Consider the following 14,829-nt stretch of genomic DNA (forward strand, 5'->3'; position numbering starts at 1 on the left):
AACTGATGAGACTCCTGTGCCTGCACTCTGAGGATATGAGGCCAAACACTTGAAATTGCTGTTTGTTTACAGGGAAGCCAAGCTTAGTCATCTTAGAGTTCAGCTTGCAAGATACTTGGCAGTATGAGCCACATGGGTGCTTCCTGAAAGAAAGGCTTGTACTTCCATATTTCAAAAAATGGGTAGAGAGAGAAATCATTTTGAACACCATTACCATGGAATTTTCTCCTTTTTTTTCTCCTTCTCCCCCACTTGCTTCCCCTCTTCCTTCCTGAACAAAATAGATAAGGAGATAGTTTTGTAAGTACTTTTAAGAATTGTTTTACTTCTCTCCACAATATTTTTCTTAAAAAACCCTAGATGTGTTTATGGAAAATAATGAAATTTGCTGTCTTATTTTATAAGATAATGTCATCTCATCACAGGGTCAGGTAGCAAGTTAAAGGCAAGAAAGAAACGAGTATATATATCTGTCTGGCCTTTGTTTTTGCTTTCCTTTTTAAATCTAGTGTTTTCTTTTTCCTTTTTTTTAAACAAAAAGCAAACCCTGGTATCAACTTCATTGCTGAAGGGTGCAGCCTCTTCCCTATGCCCTCAATCTCCAGTGGTCCGAAGTCCCTCCAGGTTAGCACAGTGCTTTAGGATCTGCTTGGCCAGGGGCAAAGGAGACCATAACCAGTCTCCTAAACTAGCCCCTGGTCCATCCCCCTCCCCCTCCCACCCCTGCATCAAATCATGCAAACATGGTCATGGGCTTGGCCCGAAACAGCAGTGAGGCAGATGGATGTGTAAACGGTATTGAGATCAGAAGCCAGATCCACTTACCTAGCTCTGCCTCATCTGAGGCCACAGCTAAGTCTGAAAATACCCAGGCCTGGGCCCAAACTCTGGCTCAAATTATGCAACAGTGCAAATGGGTGAGTTCACCTCTGCTACCTAACCTTTCAGATGCTGGGTCCTGCGGTCCAGCCACCTTGCGCTCCCTCCTAGAACCAGGCAGCAGATGGCAGTGTCCAGTCTCTCCCTCCCTCCCCCAGCTGCAGGTCTCTGATGGGTCTTTCTAGATGCCCCGGGGGAAGTCAGAGACAGGCAATGGCAGTTTGTCCAGCCCAAAGGCCCCATCAGCTCAGCCCTCAAAGCTGCTGCGAACGTCTTCACCAGGCAGAGTGTGGTGAGGCCAGCAAAGGCAGCATTGTAGAGGAACATGATGTAAAAGTTGCCTAGCCAGTCAAGGCGAGTCAGCCCAGGGTACGAGAGAAGTGCTGAGCGTAGGACCAGGAGACAGGCACAGTTGCCAATTATTGGTGTCATGGTGATGTCATATCATCTGGGCTGAAGACTCCAGAAGAGAGGAGAGCTGTCGAAGCCAACGACCAAAGACACCATCAAGTAAAAGATGAGGACAACCTGGATGATGGCACCAAAGGAGCCCAGCTTGGAGGATACCTGGCTCGGGGAAGCATTCTGTATGCCCCATGGCATGGCAGCCTCATCAGTGAGCAGCTCCAAGATGTGGATGGCCACAATAACCAGGCTGTCTGTACCAGTAAGCACAGCATGGCCAGGGGGTAGCCCAGATTCTGCTGCCAGGCTGAAGCCTTCTTCTGCTTCTCCAGCAGGACCCTCTACATCTGAAGAGCCAGGACCTGTCTGTGCAGTAGCTCCATGTCTAAAGGAAGCCAGCAAGAGGTGGGATTACAGATCCTATGGGTCAAAGCTGCCTCTTCAAAGGCTGAGCAGTTCAGCTGTTCTTCCAGGTCTTCTAACAGCCCAGGCTTGACCAACAGCTTCTCAGTGACAGAGAACATGCGGGCGAGACCTAGTGGAGTATATACCAGGAGTAGCAGAACCCCAAGGAAGGAGATGCAGGAGTAGAGATGTGGGAGGTAGTACTCTCAGAAGTCATAGAGTGACTCCCTGCTGGCCTCGTGGTTGTCCATAATGGCTGATGCCACCCATACCATGCCTACCACCAGCAGAGTGAGAAGCATCAACATCACCACCATCTCGTAGACCACCCCAGGACGTCCTTTCTGGAGCCAACAAAGCATGAGGAAGATGATTGGGGAAGAGAAAAACAAGGTTCCAGAGGCCACGAATAAGGGAGCCATTGAGCCACTGAATGTAGTAATTCCGTGGGAGTGAGAACAGCACCTCATTGCCAATGACGGAGAAGGGCAAGAGCAGGGCAGCACCCAGGGAAACTGCCAGGGTGAAGGTGTATGCTCCAGTGCAATCTTGTTGACTGTGGCATCTTCATCATCCACTGTGGGGAACTCAGCAGGCTTTTTGAAGCGAGTCAGGAAGATGGATGTGGCAAAGGATGTAGAGTGTTGCAAATAGAAGAATTTAGATAATGCACTCGAGGACCACCCTCCCCCCACACAGCTAGTGACAGAAACCTGGGGTAATCTGTGGCTTGGATTCAGGCAGCACACCCTGCCATTTCTAGTGTTTTCTTTTTATTGGGGAAGGGAGGGAGGAAGGAAGTACAGGGAGGGAAGGATGAGAACAGGTGACCTTCTGTTTGTTTCTCTGAAGTACCTTTAACTGATGAGGGTTATGTCTTGCATTTGGAACAGCATCCAGGCCTGTTCTGTTCAATTTCACAAGAAAACTTTTTTCTCTTGACATGTTATGTGCACCAGCATTGAGTGGGTGGGTGTGGCTGTGAGGACAGGCAGAGGTGACAGCGTGACTGTATGGGAGGGGGTCAGCCCTTGCCCTTTGTTTTTATCCTAGAGTTAATACAGAATTGCTACACAATTGTCTTTGGATTTTCTTGGCCTGAGAAAGAGATGAATATGATGCACCACAGTGTTGCATACAAAAGAAAAATAAGCCATTTATGCAGACAGAGGGGAACAAAGGTTCTCATAGGAGCAAGTAATGTGTTGGAGACACTTCTACCACGGCTTCTTTAAGGTAATTCTATAATTATGTCAAATTTCTTGATGTTGTTTTTATTTTGTGTTTTATAAAGTGTTTAATATGTGATGAAGAAGTCTATCAGGCAGTTTTTCAGACACCCATGTACATTAATCAGTTGTTAAGTACACTCAATTGGTTTAGTATTAAGAGGACACAAGATAAAGAAACAACAGTTACCACCCTTCAGTAAAAACTAGCTAGGCAGCTACTTACATTGCAAGCTCACTAGCACAGGTGACAGTACTGTTATATTATGCACAGAGAAAGGAGTAATGGTTTCAGCAGGACAGCTGAGCTCACGTTAAGGTACGTTTAACTGTGACAACTGGAGCAGGAGAAAAGGGGCAAAGGGAAAAGGGGGAGTCTCAAATGCACAGGGATGCTTAACTCATTGACAGCCCCACATGACGAGTGCTTGTTCACAGGCTGGGAGATAATAGAAAGGAAATCATGTGTAGTTGAGTTCTACAGGTGGACACTTAGGATGCTTGTGTGAATAATTCGCTGACCTTTGTTTTCTCAGACTACCTAGTGCAAAATTCATGCCCCTGATACTGAAGGAGCTATATTCTCCTGGATGTTAGCAGACTGCTCACCAGGGTTGAAACTCTTTTCTTCTGGACTATTATTTTTTCTTTCTTAAAGAGAAGGACTGAGAAGCTGATGGCAGAGGCTGCTTTCACTCTGAAAAACTGGGTCTGAACTAAGGGCTTGGTAACCTGAGTTCTTTTACTATCTGAATGGAGTATATGTTCCATGGAATTGGTGGATAGTTAACTTGAAATGAAATGGCTGAACCACTTAAACCAACAGCATTTGAAACATCCACAGCTGGTCCAGCTGTGCTAACCACTTCTGGTTCCTTCTCAGTTATACATAACACTAAAGACTTTGCAGGTCCAGAAAGAAAAAGATATATACTTTGAAGGCAGTAGTAAATTCTGCTATTTTATCCTGCAGCTTTCAATAGCAGAACTTTTGTTGTGACAGTGATCAGCATTCTGTACACCTGTAAGGTTCTCCTTGGAGAATCTGTACATTTGTCAAACCATTTTCCAAGCACAGCTCTGGTCATTCATAGGTGATGGTTTAGAGGTTTAGAAGTTTATGCAAATGCTTTAGAAACCAAGGCTGATGAATTCTAACTAGCAGAGCTACATATCACTCTTTTGGAGATCTGGGTGCTTTAGTTTTATCAACCTAATTGTTGTCCCTGCAGGTGAATGTTTATCATATTTACCTAGTTTATATTCCATTTTGTGAATTACATATCTGTTTTTGTTTTATTCTTCTCTCAATTGAGTACATTGTAATTTCCAAAGGTGGACCAATTCAGGGCTAGCTAGTCAAAGCAACATTCTCACATACCTTTAAGCTGAGTAGATGTTAAGCAAAACACCCATCCTTGTGCTAACATAGTGACTCAATAAATGGTAGCTCCTTGTTTTTCCTTATGAGCACTTCTCATAACAGCACAAGAAATAAAAGAAGACATATGTCCACCTACTCATCACATGGATAATCAATTCTCAATGTTATTCTTTATTTCATAAAAATTAATGCAGTTGCATGAATGAGCCTTGAAAATATACTAAGTTCAGAAAAGTCCATTCCACTTACCTGCAATGTCTAGAATGGGAAAAGTCATAAAGAAAGCAGTTTTCTGGCTTTGAGGGGAATGTGAAGGATATGAATACTGCTAAAGGACAAGGAGTGTACTTTTGGGAACGGGAAAAACGTTTGCCAGTAATTCATGCCTATGATCCTAACTACTCAGGAGGTTGAGATTTGAAGATTGTGATTCCAAGCCAGCTTGGCAGTAAAGTCTATGAAACTCTCACCTCCAATTAACAAGCTAAAAGCGAGAAGTAGAAGTATGTGCCAAGTGGTAGAGAACTAGTCTTGAGCAAAAAGCTAAGAGACAGCCTCCAGATCTAGAGTTCAAGCCCCAGTGGTGGTGTACCCCCTAAACACAAACACACACACACATTTTAAAACTGGTTATGTTGGTTCATAACTGTTAACCTCCTCCAAATTGTTCACTTTAAAGAGATGAGTTATGTGCTTTATTCAGTACATTCCAATAAGGCTGTTAAAAAGGAAAGATTCAGAGAGCTATATCCACCATTTGAAGGCTTATAAACTTGGTATTTTTAATATCTCATTAGCTTTCAAGAAGCTTTCTAGAAGTTTCTAGACCAAGTTGGAGAAATAAGATCCTAAGGCCTCAGGTGATCTACCTAAGACAATGGCTTCTTAGAGCTAGGGTATGTTGAGAGAAGCTCAGAGAGTAGAGCCTCTCTGAGGCCAAGTTTATTATTATTTTCACAATACTAGCTTTATCATTGTGAAATTGACGTTTTAAAGGCCAGACCCAAGCTCTAAGAGATTGGAGCCTACATCTGTATGTCAAACAAAGAGATGATAATGATGAAGAACAGAGAAAAGCGATTTATTATATAGCATGGACAGCTACAGAAAGAGCACTTTATTTCATATCAGTATAAACATGAACTATGGGTAAAAAGGACTAAATGTAGGGGAAAGAGGTATGATAAACAGTTCCAGTTACAGGCATGATCCAGTGGTCAGATGTGTTCTGACGGTCTCAGAATTGGCCATGTGTGGCCTTATTAAGTAAAAGTCATGGATGCCTGGGTGGTGTCCTGATCCCTCCTGGATTCCAAGATGGTTGCAACGTGACTGCTGGAAAGAATGACATAAAGCAAAAGAGATGCAAAATGAAGGTTAGGATGCCTAGTTTTTTCTCTTGTTTTGTTTTTTTTAAGTCAATTCATGGACCCAAGAAAGTAGTTTTAGACATGTGAAAGGGTATCAATGTATGTGAATTAATGCACCTTCTATCTGGCAAATATCATGTAACCCTTTTATTAATTACAATAAAAATATTTAAAAAAAAGAAGTCTTTAAGTACTTGTCATAGTTGATGTTTGAGGTTATGATGCTTATTTACTTTAATTGCCTTGTTTAGTAAAAGACAAATAATTGATATTATTTCAGGCAATGTTTAAAGTTTCAGTATATTAACACGTAAACTGCTAGACAATGAACTTTTGAAGTAAACTAAACTTCTTTTTGTCAGTCCTGGGCTTGAGCTCAGGGCCTGCGCACCCTCTTTGGATTTTCTCAAGGCTAGAGCTCTACCACTTGAGCCTCCGCACCACTTCTGGCTTTTTTTCTATGTATGTGGTACCGAGAAATCAAACCCAGGTCTTGGTGCATGCTAGGCAAGCACTCTACCATTAGGCCAAACTCCTGGCCCCTAAACTAAACATTTTGAAGTAAACTATTTGAAGCCCTTCTAAAGTATTAACAGGAAACTTCAAAAGAAGTACTACTTTGACCTTGTTTTCTAATGGAATTAACTTTCCTAGATCATACAGCTATGTAGTATGTGGCAAAGCTAGGATTTGAATCCAGTTCTTACTGCTCTAAAACTTTTATATTAACAAAGAACTTTTCTTTTTTTTCATGTATTTTTTATTGTAATTAATAGAAGGGTTCTTTTTTTTAATGCCGTATCCTATAGAAAGAGACAGCGAGCTGCTTTATCTGTTCAGTTGAGTAGAGATCTGATACTGAAGGCCACTGTTTCAGTGGCCTTCACTGCTCAGGCACTGGAGCCAAAGGTGAGTGGGTATCAGTCAATAGAGCTATCCTGCTCTAAGGCTCTGCCTATAGCAATGTTTGCTTTGTGGTAACTAAATAAATTCTGTGTCAAGTGACCAGGCTGGGGTGCGGGTGGGGGAGACTTTGCAGGAGAGATAACTGTGGTTTGTCTGAACTCAAAATTTGTGTGTACTAGCACTGAGAGAAGAGTCTTGTTGCACACACACACACACACACACACACACACACACACACCCCAATGCGCTAGCGGCAACCTCACCGTCCTTATAAGTGTTACAATGTCTTACCATCTGGCCACATAATGGCAGGTTATCTTCGACCCTGGCTCCCTGTGTTCTGTATCACTGATGCAGCCCAGCCCACAGGAAGTCCCTGGACTTGTCTTTCAGGTTAGTTGTTTAGAGAGGACTCAGGGAGTGCTTCTCTTTGGACTTACAGAATCTACTTGTGACTATGTATCAAACAGAATCACAGGCTTTTATCAAGGTAGTTTTTCCTTCTAGCGATGTCAGTACCTGGTTTTCTCAGGAGAGACCAAACCAGGAGAGAGTTAAGCCAGCTTCAGGGTTAGAGGAATCTTTAGCTTCCTAGTGCTTTCCTGTATACTTTTCTTGTGGGGGTGCGGGGGAGGTCGGTTGTGGGGCTTGAACTCTGGGCCTGGGTACCTGTTTACTATTCTTGTGGAAGTTAAATCAGTCACAATGTGGAGTCATGAGAGGGGACTAATAGCAACCCTGCTTTCTTGGAAAAAAGTCTTACTTTGTAATTTGGAACTTTGAAAATTTATCTGAGCAAGTATATATCATTATAAACTATTTCTTTATTTTAAATACAATTGATGTCTGAATTCTGATTTTATTTTAGAAAAATGGATTATAATTGCATATGTACTCATAGTGGAAAAGGAGCTTGAAAAGCTGGTAGGATGAAAATCTACTGACATATCCTAATTTTAGTGTGTATTGTTGGCAGTGGTGATGGTAGCCTCTCTCTCTTTTTCTCTCTCCCTCTTCCTCTCTCTGTATATACATGGAGAAAGGCATTTAAATTTGCCTTCCTGAGAGAAACTTTATACCTGATGACAACGCTGCAAATCTGTAGTGCTCAAAGGACTTTGACATGTACACTTCTGCTTTTATCACATGAGTAAAAATGCAGAGCCCTAGTCAGCCTTAAGGAAGATCTGGTTGTTTACACTTAAAAAGGGAGAAGTAGGTTATGGATAGGGTTATAAGGGGCTTTTTGGTGAATAACCAAGTTATTCTTTACTTAAGCTCTGCTATTGATATAGAATCAGTAACTGACACTCTCATTGGCGATTTTTTCGTATTTGTCAATGGAGAACTTCCTGACTCCTTGTTCATCAAGGAAATTATGATTTTCTACTTTGACTAGCTCCTTGGACTTGTCAGTCATAGGAAAAGGCTCTAAATTCTTCATTTTTCTCTGAAACTTGTTGGTATTATTGCTGGAATCCTTATGGGTCTCAGGTTCAGTTTCAGCTTGTCTTGTTGACAGCATTGACTTGTCTGCAATCTCTTTCTGAGCAGTTCTATCAACAATGTTATTTGTGTGGGACAAAGCTGTCAGTCTGCTATCTTCAACTGTGAAGTTGTCTGAGGATGGGATTTGTAAATAAGAATGTGTTTGAAACTCTTACAGTGAAGATTTCTATGGATTCATGGACCTTTTATGGAAAGCCATTCACCATTCTCCAATGAAAAATTTTAATGTGATCCTCCAAAATCTTTTGCCTGTTGTCATAAGGGAAAAAAACTCAAGCAGCTACCCTTTCTCCCCAATGGTACCAAATCTTTTCTTCCACCTGACTGGGGAAATTCTCAGAAGAATTTATTCTGACAGAAAGCTTTGAGCTATGCACAGTTTCTGGGACTTGACCTTTACTGATTTCATCGAATTTCTTGCTCAAATGTGCTTCCAGGGCCTCTTTCTATTGTTGACCTGCCTCTAAGGCGCTTGGATTATATGCTGAGGGCCTGTCTAACAGTTTCTCCTGGTCTGTGAGAGTCAGGTACTGGGGATCATCTGGAACCACTTTTGCATAACTCAAGGAATGGTCATTTTGTCTGGTCTGTGAACTGTGGCCTTGTTCCTTCACATCCTCTTCTAGAGGAGATGTCGCTGAGCTCCTCTCAGGGAGCTGCTCATGGTGCCTTTCTGTTTCAATCAGCCTTATTTAATTCTTTGTTGCTGGGAATCCATGGGAGTCTCTGGCTCTGGTTTTTCGCAATGTTTTGGGAGATTTCTGTCAGAGGATACATCAAGGACAGGGATGGAATGGTCCTTTGGGGAAGGCCCTCTCTTTTGAAGGTGATGCTCCTTATCCTCTGACATCAAGAAATCACATCCCTTTTGGATTTGTCTCTCCAGAGCAGATAAATGAGGGAGTTTTAGAATTTATAATATAGGATGTGGTGTCTCCCTGGAAAGAACCTGAAACACTATCAAGATCAGGAAGCTCTTCGTCCATGTGATACTGTGCCAAGCTGGGTGGAGGTGAGTTCTCGGTGCGGGGCTGCAGCATGGGGAGTTTTTGGACATAGAGAGGCTTAAACTGCTAGTGTTCCTGGTGGTTGGGTCATAAGTGATTATTGGGTCATAAGTGGGAAGTTCATCAAGTCTGTCCACCAGACACAAGGAGGTATCTTGTCTGAGTATGAGTCCTGTTTCTGGAGTATTACCTGGGCAAGGGAGAAATTCTGGGTAGGAATGGGTCCACCCAGAATTGGGAATCCATGGGAGAAACAGATGATGATGTTTCATCTCACTACCTAAGCTAGAGATAGTCCTGGCCCTCAACTGCAAGTTTATAGCAGTTTTTCAAAGTGTTAGTAATAGGGTAGGAAGGAATGGATCCCTCAGACCTTGAAAGAAAGTGCAGGTGTGCAGGTAGGAACAAAAGCCAAAGTCTTGGGCAGAATGCAGCCTTGAGCGGCTTCTGCCCATGCATGAGCAGACGTAACTGATCCTTTCCTGAGGTGGATCTTGAACTCTGGCCTGGGCACTATTCCTGAGCTCTTCAGCTCAAGGCTAGCGCTCCTCCACGTTGAACCACAGCGCCACTTCCGGTTTTCTGGTGGTTAAATGGACATGAGTCCTGTGGACTTTTGTGCCTGAAGTAGCTTTGAACCAAGATCATCAGATCTCAGCCTCCTGAGTAGCTAGGATTTCAGGTGTGAGCCACTGGTGCCTGGCCTGAGTATCTTTTGTAATTAAAAAATAAAAGCTTGGGGATATTGGCTATGTAATCACCTGCACATGTTGAGAAATTGTCACTTTATTAAACTCCCCTTGTCAGTTTTTTGGGGATTTTTTTCTTGTGTCAGTTTTGGGACTTGAAATCAGGGCCACCCCTGAGCTTTTATGCTAAGGCTATCGCTTTACCACTTAAACAACAGCTCCACTTCTGGCTTTATTTTGGTGGTATTGGATGTAGGACTCCCTAGAACTTCCTTGTCCAGATGGTTTTGAACCATGATTTAGCCTCCTGAGTATCCAATATTTCAGTTGTTAGCCACCTATATTAGCTCCACCAGTTAGTTTTAAACAAGTCCAAATAACCAGACCCAGCCCTTTCCCAAGGCTTCTTTTCTAAACATTTTATTGTCATGTGAACTGTTTCAGGAACTTTGTCTTTCTCACATCCTCTCTCTTTTTCTCTTTTTTCTTTGTTTTTCTTCCTATCTTCATTTCTCTCTCTCTCCCTTCCCCCCACCTCCCTTTTGATCCAAATCATCCTGTTATGAACATATATAGGCCATTACGATATGTATGTGGGCTTTAATTTCAGTATTTTTGTTTTTCCTTTCCCCTGTCTTCCTTTTTATTGTATTATTTTTTATTTATATGAACATAAAGGAATAAAACAAACACATTAATCTACAAACATTTCTTGAAAGGCAGAGCTACTGGAAACAATATCTTCAATTTTTGTTTTTGTTTTCTTCTTTGTCTTCATCTCTCTTTTTCTTTCTCTTTTTCTTTCTTTCTCCTTCCTTCCTTCCTTCCTTCCTTCCTTCCTTCCTTTCTTCCTTCCTTCTTCCCTCCCTTCCTCCCTCCCTCCCTCCCTTCCTCCCTCCCTCCATTCCTCCCTCTTTCTTCCTTCCTTTCTTTCACTGGTCCTGGAGCTTGAACTGAGGGTCTGGGTACAATCTTCTTGAGCTTTCTTTGCTCAAGACTAACACTCTACCACTTGAGCCAAAACTTTACTTTCAGCTCTTTGATGTTTTATTGGATATAGTAATCTCATAGTTTCCTGTCTAGGCTAGCTACTTGATCCTCAGATCTCAGTCTCCCAAGTAGCTAGGACTGACACTGCCCAGATCTCATTTACTTCTGAAGCATGATTTTGAGACATTCAGATTTGTAGTATGACAATTGTTTACCTCAACTTTTCAAATATTTTATTGTTTTACTTCTCTTGCATGTTTTCTGAGAAGTTAAAAGGTAGTTCATGTTCTCTACAGGTAAGATAAAGACCTTTCCTTACTTTTTTGTTTCTTTATTGGTCGTGGGGCTTGAACTCTGGGCTTTGCGCACTGTCCCTGAGCTCTTCAGTTCAAGACTACCACTCTACCACATTGGGCTACAGTGCCACTTCTGGTTTTCTGGTGGCTAATTGGAGATAAGTGTCTCACAGACTTTCGTGTCCAGTCTGGCTTTGAACCATGATCCTGAGATCTCAGTCTCCTGAGTAGCTAGGATTATAGATGTGAGCCACCTGAGCCCAGCCTTAAATTCTTTCTGTATTAACATATGTTGAAATAGCAACCACATTTTTGCCAAATTTATTTCTAACAATTTTGATAATATAAAACTCATAAAGTTGCTTATAAATACTTTGAGTGTTTTCTAAATATAATTGCTGCAGATTTGTAAATTTTTCTACACAAAATCCATTCCAGTGCATAATTTAACATTACTAATGAAAGGGGTGGCATTGATCAAGATGCATTGTTCTAAGAAATTGACATGTTGAATTGAAATCCCTTTGTCCAACTGCTGAATGATAATTTTAAAATATTAATAAAGAGAAAAAATGAAATTATTCAATTATAAAAGCTTCATTAAAAGAGCTTTCTACTAAGTGAAGACGTTCCAAAGAGTAATTAGGAAATTTCAGAGGAACTATTATTGAACATAGCAGTTCTGGCTATTTTTTTCCCATTTCTCCATTATTATTAGCATTTTGTTGTTGTTGTTAGTCCTGGGGTTGAACTGGGCTTTTTCTCAAGGGCAGCGCTGTATCACTTGAGCCGCACCACCACTTCTAGCTTTTTCTTTGTGTGTGGTACTGAGGAATCAAACCCAGGTCTTTGTCCATGCTTAGCAAGCACTCTATCACTAGGCCACACTCCAGCCCTTCTCCATTATTTTTTTTTGGGGGGCGGATACAGTTCAGTAATGTTTCTAACATTTAATTGATGATATATACAGAGTTAATAGAGTATATTCTGTCTTGCATCTAAATTTTGACACCAGCATTGTATATTATTTTTGTCATTTATCCCACCTGTAAGGATAGGTAAAATAGGTATTCATTTAGTCATTGAAGTGGTGGTAGTGGTAGGGTGTGTGTGTGTGAATGTGTGGGTATGTATGTATGTGTATGTGTGTTGTCCCTAGGAACTCATGATCTCAATTTGCTTTTTTTTTTGCCAGTCCTGGGCTTGAGCTCAGGGCCTAACCACTGTCCTTGGGTTTTCTCAAGGCTAGAGCTCTACACTTGAGCCTTAGCACCACTTCTGGCTTTTTTTTATGTATGTGGTATCGAGGAATCGAACCCAGGACTTAGTGCATGCTAGGCAAACACTCTACCACTAGGCCAAACTCCCAGCCCTCAGTCTGCTTTTTTTTTTTTGCTCACAGCTTATACTCTTACCATTTAAGCCACATGTCTACTCTGTCATTTGGCTGGTTAATTTAAAATGGCATCTTGCAGACGTTTATGCCTCAGCTGGCTTCAAACCTCAAACCTCTCCATCTCAATCTTGCAAGTAGCTAGGATTACAGGCATGATCTAATGGTTCTAGGCTGAATGTTGTTTTCATTAGAGGTCATAGCTTTTATGGTTCTTAATATTTATTAGGTATACAATTCTTATTATATTTTCCTTCATAAGGTAACAACAAAATTCTTTCTTTTACTATTAATACTATGCTGTGTGAAATTTTTAAAATTTATATTATTACTACAAAATCTTCCATATTGACTTTTAAGTTAATTCATAGTGCTAGTCTCAATATTGATAGATGTTTTACTTTAATGAATTTAATGAAGAATAATTTTACTCTGATTAGATCAATTAGATGGAAAAAACCTAACCCTTACTAGGAAATTATCTTAAATGATTATTTATATTTAGTGTTTGATCAAGTTGAGTTAAAATGACATCATGAACTCTTACTTCACTGTTCTTACATGTATAAGAAACCATGGTAAAAAATGAAATAAATTAGTTTTAGGAGTGGTCATTTAACTTTGAAAATGCATGTATTTCATAATGGTATTTAAATACACCTTTTGTATTGCATGTGCAGAGTCAGCTTTGGGCATAGCCTTTTTTTTTTCTTTTTGGTACTGGTCCTGAGACTTCAACTCAGGGCTTGGGTGTGCTGTCCTTGATCTTTTCTGCTCAAGCTAGCACTCACCACTTGAGCCACAGCTTCACTTCTAACTTTTTTTGCTGATTAGTTGAAGACAAGAGTCTCAGGCTGGCTTTGAACTGGCAAGCTTCATGTCTCCCTTTCCTGCAGATTATAGGTATGGGCCGCACCTGGCACTGTGATTGTAACCTTGACTTCAGGACTGATGTTTCTTAGATGATTTCTAACATCTAGTTTTCATGTGCTACTAATATTACCATATCCCTGTGGTGAGTTGTAAATGGCAATATTCTGTAGCAGTTTACACTTCAGTCTTCAAATGCTACTTAGAAAAGTAAATTCATTGCCTCATTTTTCATTAACTACCCACTAATTATTATTATTTTTTGGTTGAGGGAGTTGAATTCTTGGCCTGGGCGCTGTCCCTGAGCTCTTCAGCTCAAGGCTACCGCCCTACCCCTATAGCCACTGCACCACTTTCAGTTTTCTGGTAATTAATTGGAAATAAGAGTCTCACAGACTTTTTAGTTCCTGGGCTGGCTTTGAACTGTGATCCTCAGATCTTAGCCTTCTGAGTAGCTAGGATTACAGGTGTGAGTCACCGTGCCTGGCTACCCACTTTATTTCTTACCTACTGTCAGTGAAAAGATTTTATTAGGAAAATACTGTGGTCAAATATAAAATAAATAAGTAATATAGATTTATACAATGCTGTAAATAAGTGACAAGACTTCTGTCAAAAGAGTGTTGAGGTTAACTGTCCATAAGTGGATCTGTCAGTCTGTAACCCGTACATATTTTTCATGTAGACTTAATATCCTGCTTCTTGGATCTCACTCCTTGTTTATCATTGTCTTTGAAGCTCTTGCAGGACTCTGATATATTGTGGCAAAACTGGCAGAACAGGAAGTGGTTGTCTGCAGCAGTCACTTCTAGTCCTTTCCTGCTCCACAGTGACTAGAATGATCAGTCATCTCTTCTACCCAGTGCATTTATTTATTCTGTTAACCAGTAAGTATTTTGCATGTTATATGAAAGGGAAGATGTTAATTGCATTTCATCTGAAAAGACAACGGGTTGTTTTGAAGGTAACTACATGTTAAAATAAAAATTGTGCTTATTGTGCTTATTGCTTGTTTCTCACACATTATCTCACACGTGACAAGGTGACACAAAAATGTACATCTCACAAACTCATCCTGACTTAGTGAAATTAAAGAGGTAATGATATTTTGTTCAGTGATAAAAATCCATGGCAGCTTCTCAGATGAAATACTGGTGGGACTGTAGGCACAGTTGAGGACTGTCCTATGCAGATCAAGAAAGTTCTGCACATGCCAAGATGCACTATTACACTACTACTATACTATGCGCTATTATTGCTACTATAGTCATGGGTTAAAATGTTCAAGTAGACAGTTAGATAAATGACTCTCAAGTCTCTGGAAGACATCTGGTCTAGATCTTCAAATTTGTAAGTCATGTGTAAGTAGACCATGTGTAATCCATGAGATTTAATGAGGCCAAGGAAGGGAGCAAGTAAAATACAGGACGAGAAGAGACACCAAGAAATCCCTTCATGGGGAAAACAGGGTAGATAAGGAAAAAACAGATCGTGTTG

At 41.0% G+C, this 14,829-nt stretch overlaps 1 long non-coding RNA gene and 1 pseudogene across 1 annotated transcript; one reads left to right on the plus strand and one right to left on the minus strand.

Moving 5' to 3' along the window:
- Positions 1–394: 394 nt before the first annotated feature.
- LOC150064825 (uncharacterized) lies at positions 395–14,335 on the plus strand. The gene is made up of 3 exons (XR_016534833.1): positions 395–624; positions 2,743–2,925; positions 14,071–14,335. It is a non-coding gene; the product is annotated as an uncharacterized LOC150064825 (long non-coding RNA).
- LOC150064826 (protein LMBR1L pseudogene) lies at positions 1,061–2,340 on the minus strand (annotated as a pseudogene).
- Positions 14,336–14,829: the final 494 nt, after the last annotated feature.

The sequence above is a fragment of the Megascapheus bottae genome, chromosome 3 (genome assembly GCF_031878675.1).
Source record: "Megascapheus bottae isolate mThoBot1 chromosome 3, mThoBot2.hap1, whole genome shotgun sequence".
In the NCBI taxonomy this organism is placed as follows: domain Eukaryota; kingdom Metazoa; phylum Chordata; class Mammalia; order Rodentia; family Geomyidae; genus Megascapheus; species Megascapheus bottae.